This window comes from Adiantum capillus-veneris, chromosome 7, assembly GCF_014529385.1.
Source record: "Adiantum capillus-veneris isolate H3 chromosome 7, ASM1452938v2, whole genome shotgun sequence".
NCBI classification, from domain to species: domain Eukaryota; kingdom Viridiplantae; phylum Streptophyta; class Polypodiopsida; order Polypodiales; family Pteridaceae; genus Adiantum; species Adiantum capillus-veneris.
Window position 1 is genome coordinate 31,938,898 of NC_140937.1, and position 6,000 is coordinate 31,944,897.

Below are 6,000 nucleotides of genomic sequence, written 5' to 3' on the forward strand. Positions count from 1 at the left end.
AAGAAGACCACCATGACAAATGGAGCAACATAATCTTCACCACTTTTATGATTAAGATTACCATGTACTCTAGAATTGAACGCACGATCAAATGGCCACCTTTGTGAACCATAGAGTGATGAATCAAATTGAACTACCTATGATGTATGAGTGTGCCATCCCAAACCCTAGATGAATCAACTTAGAGTATCCATGAGCGGTTCAAGGGGGAGTTTGTTGGGATTGCCCTAGCCATGGAGTCCTATGCGAGAACCCTCTCTCTCCATGACATAATGGCCATACACTTCCATGAAGCATACATGCATGAGATACATTCATAACCCATGAAGAGTGCATTCAATGAATTCCAAACACTACATTAAAAAAGTTCCATGATCTCCATCCTTTTGAAGCCTTGATTTGGGCTATAAAAGCACCATGTAGATTGTTCATTTTGTGAATCTCTAATGCATCATTATCTACTATTCCATACACATTGAGTCTACATCTTGTTAGTAATTAAGTCCATTATGCTCATTGCCATGAATGCCAATAGCACCTATCCGCCTTAACCCTTATCTTATCACATGTATGGAAAAAAGCCATTAGGAGAAATATGAACCTTGCATGGGCCTTGTAAGGAATCCTAATTTTTAGGGATTAAGGCTAATGGTGTGTAGGGTTAAGGGGACAAGGGCATTCAAGAAGCTAGTTTTGAGTAGGCTTTTCTAGCCTTTTTTTTTAGACACATGTAGGATGTGGACCTAAGAGGTCACCTTCTCTCTCTAGCTTTTTGAAAGTGAAGGGAGTAAAGAGGTGTGGCCACATCATCAAAAACGTGGATCACTAAGAGCCAAAATTTGACTTTTTAAAAAAAAAGTTATTTTTACTTATTTTTGACTTAAAACTCCCCCCCAACATATATCCATATCAAAAAAGTATTTTTTGACATTTTTTTAAACTTACAAGCACTAAAAGTCCAATTTTTCAAAAAAAAACTCCCCCCAAAAAAAAAAACCTTTCTTCTCTCTTCCTCCTCCCTCCTTTCTCCCTCTCCTCTCCCTCCCTGCCCCTTCTCTCCTCCTCCTCCCCTCTCTCCCTCTCTCCCACTGTTCCCTTCTCTCCTCCCATGTTCCTCCCTCTCCCTCCCTGCCCCCTTCTCTCCTCCTTCTCCACTCTCTCTCTCTCTCCCCCACTACCCCCTTGTCTTCTCCCATGTTCCTCTCTCTCCCTCCCCCCTCTCTCTTTTCATCCTTTGCTTCCTCATGCAACAACTACCATGGTGCTCAAGGACATCACAAATCGTATGCATACATATTTGCTTGTTCGCAACGTTTGCATCGAAGGCCGCACGTGAGGGTGAGCAGAGGTCATCCCAGGAACGTCGTAGCATCGGTGAGATGAATGTTGACGATTCTTCAATATCTTGCCAATACCATCACATATTTGAATAAAACACCCCTTTATGCAAGGTAACAATAAACTTCTTACTTTTGATTGTGTTCTTCTTATCATAAACTTTGAAGTCTAAGGTGTTGCCTCTACTTGTCTTGTAGTGCTTGGCACAAAGGTTGCTTTTATGCACAAATAGTGAAAGGCTGCAGGTTAGAGAGGCCAAGTGTCACCACTTTTCCTCTAAAACAGTCTTCTTGGTTACATCTTGCAGGTAGGTGCTTCAAATCCATGCTTATTAGGGGTGGTAGTCTCATCCTAATGTATATTTTTATATTGTTTATTCCCAGCTAGATAGAAATACTTGCAAATTTGTACAACATATACTTAACAAGTGTCTTCATTATATAGTTTGCAAATGTTGAATTCATACATGTTTTTGTTACAAGGTGACCTCTTGCTATGCTAGTTGAGTGGCGTTGTTTGCAAGAACGGCTCAAGGAACTGGCATAACATGAAGCTTTTACGGTGGCACAAAGCTCTCCTCAGCGGCAATGTGGCTCCCACTACACCAAAAATCATTATGTTGACATGAAGAGATCCCTAGTAGGACAATGCAAAAACTTTTCATCAGCAGCAACACACTCTTTCCTAACATGAGGGCACTCCTACCAAAGATATTTTTATGTGATAGGTCACCCCAGGAGCATACCATGTCATGGAATGGATGTAAGAACTATGACCACACTACTCCTTGTAAAGTGTTCACAGATGTATGTTTATCAAAGTTAATGAGAAGAAATTTGGACTTTTTTGTTTGTTGATGTGTAAGAGCACTCTAGGTCTACCATATTTTAGATTGTTTGATAAGTTAAATAAAATTTGTAGTCATTTAAAGTGTAAGTTTGTTTTTGTTTGGTAAGATTGTACATGAGAAGACATAATAAAGTATAAGAGATCTTGACGGAATAAGCCTCGATTAGATTCCTACCATGCACTTGTGACACCAGACCTCTCCTTGAACCTTTTGATTTCTATCATTGTGGGAAGTCTAAGGGTGGTCTATTTTCAAATTTTTAGCAATAACTTTTTTTTAAAGGAAATTTTGGTTATTTTAAAGTTTGTACACAGTCTAGGAGTTCATTCTCATTGTTTTCCTTCAGTTTCAATTTTTGATCGAGGGCACTCCTTGGAAGCCACTTTTGAAGGTGTTAGGGTGAGATTTTGAGAAAGTTTTGTATGTAGGAAATGCAGTCCTTAACACAATAAAAAACATTGGTTCTCTGAGTATTTTCAGATTCCATGGTTTTAATGCCCGTTCGAGCCCGTAGATTAAGGAAAAAGTAAGAAATGTCCGTTTTACATCATTTTTAAAGAAATTGCCAACTTGCACGTTGATTTTTGGAAAATCCGAGTAGGATATGATTTTTTTGCATCACACGATAGTCGAAGAGCGCGACGAGATGAACAAATTTATGTGAGACAAGCCCAGACAGATTCAGAGCCAATTGAACACTAGAAGCTCTTGAAAACAGCCTAAAAGTCCTGTATAAAAATTTTGGATGGCCAGTTTGCGCGCCCTTGTGGCCCCTCTTGTTGAGGGTCCCTGGGCCCCTAAAATGACAAGTAAAAGCTTTTTTTAATGCATGGCCATGAGATAGAACTGGGCAGTTTAATGTGTTCATAGCAACCCCTCCCCCCCCCAAATGGCAAATACCTAAACCTTGTATCATGCTTATCAACCATTTTTTACTTCCTTGTGTCCATCCCCTGTTCTTGGAAATATCTTGGTCCCTATTTGTGCCTGGATGGGCATTCTACGCGCCGTTGTGGTCCCTCTTGTTGAGGGTCTCTGGGGCTTCAAAATGACAAATAGGGGCTTTGTTTTAATGTATGGCCATGAGATAGAGTTGTAGTGTTTGATGTCCGGAGTATTCACTATGTCAAATTTTCCTATATCATGTCCGTTCACCACAATGGATTGAAAGTAGCCCTTATAGGCCTTACCTACACATGTTTCTGTAACTTTACAAGAATATAAATTCCCTTCTGTTGAACACATGTGCTATGTTACATATACTTTAGTGAACTCGCAAGGTCAAAGGCCTCACAAATTTTGTGCACTCAGAACATTTAGCACTAGAAATCAACCAAACAAGGAGCCAATTTTTACTTCCTTCTGTTCACCTCGTGTTCTTGGAAATGTTTTGGTTAAGCCATTTCTTTGGTATTTAAAACCACATGTGACCCCTATTGTTATAGTATCCGACCAAAGGTTTCTTGATTAGCAGTTATATAGGTTCGAGTGATACATATCTTCTATGTTAACAATGCATGTATCTATAATTTATGTTTACACTTTCTCTATCCAAATGAGCTACATAGTAAAAATCAAATCCGCAATTCAACAATTAAGTTCACAAGGTGATAGCTATTGGTATGATCTTTAACAATACCAAATAAATAGCAATAGCGAATGAATAGGGATATTTAAGAAGGTTTGATACCAAAAACTTGTCAACACTACTCAAAAAGGTGGAAACTCAAAGGCTTTATAATATATATGATGAAACAAGAATCAATAATAATTCACCCCTATATATCTACACCTCCATCTCAAGTTGTCAAGAAGCTTGGCATAGGAATAGTATGGAAACAATAACATTTTGGAAAGCAAGAATTTAGCTTTCTCAACTTTTGAAATGTTGCTATTGATATATATTCAACATCCCCAAATGAGGACATCTTGACAAAGGTTATGATCCACTTAATAAGAATAACCATTAGTGATTAAACTGAAATCAAAATATTTCATGAATTTCTTCATGGTGGAATGATTAAGACTTGAAACTTCAAACATCTTACAGACAAATCAGAATATCCAAAAAAATCAACAATATTTCTCAAATCTGTATGAAACTCCAGTAATCTAAATAAAATACTCTCACTCAGTGCGACACCATTTAACAAAAAGAAATATTTATATTGCATTTATAGAGGAATCCAGCCTCATAAAAATAATTACAAATGGAGACAATGTTGTTGCTATTAGGCTTCTCTTACTAGTATTTGTCTTTCTCATCTAGAGATTCATATACACGAGTATTTGTGTGTCTATGACACTAGGGAAGATAGTAGTACTATAGGGATGGCTTTTCTAAGAGCTCCTAGAGAATACCTATTGGTTCAAGATTCTACAAAAATCCTACTATTCTTATCAAAATCTTTTAACACGGTAGTGAAAGGTTCCTCACGGAACAAAAATAGGGTGATTTCCATCTCTGCACATGGTTGCTTGCTCATGTCCTCTCAAAACAAGTTGACTCTATAAGTAAACAACAGATTATGTGAGCACAAAGTTATAAAGTACAAAATGATATCATTCTAATAATCTAATGACAACTATACAAAGAATAAATTATAAGAAAAATCTTTGATGACTCTCCATAGATAACACAACTTACTTACATTGTGAGACTCAATCACATGCTACAAAACTATAGATGGCGCACCAAAGCCATCAACAAAATAGCACCACCCAATGTTATGAGGTGTGAAGCCTAAACATTGAAAGCCATAAAGAGGTTAATTCCCTCCAGCATGATAAACTTAAAGATGGAAATGATCTTAAGCTCTGAATGTAAGCTACAAGGGTAGTTTTCTCACCATTCTATCTTTATGTTGGAGATGAATCCTTGCAATGCCCATGCACTATTCACACCTCCTATTCTTGTGGTATGCAAGTCATGTGACCACCTTCGGGAGTAGAGGTTTCCATGTAGTGCGAGTGAATGAAAGTAGAAGGAGGAGAATCTTGTTTCATGCTGTAATGGAGGTGAGAGAAGGGAGAGGAGTTAGCTTGGTGTGGAACTATGTGGTGGGCAAGGGGAAGAGATGGGGAAGAAGCTTGCTTGGTGCTACAATGGAGATGGGAGAAAGCTAGTAGAGAGATGATGTTGGACTATAGGGGGTGCATGTGGTTGTTGCAGCCATGGAGAGCTTGGAAAAGGGTTTGTAGGGAGAGAAAATCACTTTTAACTATAGAATAGGTTTGGAAAGACTTTGGAGGGTGGAAAATGATGTTTTGAAATTTTTTGAAAAATTTTAATTTTTTGGAATTTTTTAGTGCACGTTTTTTACTTTTGGAGGTCAAAAATACTTTTTTGACCATGAAATAGGTTAGGGGACCTTTTAAGGAGGGAAAACTTGAAATTTGAAATTTTTTGAAATTTTGAAATTTTTAATGTATTTTTAAATCCGGGCCAAAAAGTGAGGGAAAAAAGGTCAAAGTGGTCCCCCCCCCCCCCCCCCCCCTCCCTTTCCCCTAGCCACCTCCCTTACCTTCTCACTAGGTAAGAGGCCATTAAGAGGTGTAAGGCTACCTTGTCCCCCTACTTTTTTGAGGGTATAGAGTGTGTCCACCACCCTCTTCCTATTGGCTGGCCTCTAATTAACCTTAACCCCAAAGGGCCCCTAGAGGGTTCATATTTTTCCTAATGCCTTGTCTACAGTAGCCATCTCCATGAAGGAGGATATCGTGTTGCACAAAGAGTGAGAGGGAGAGGAAGAGAGGACACATAGTGTGGGGGTGGAACTTTTACAACAACAAGATATGTAGGTTCTTGTTCT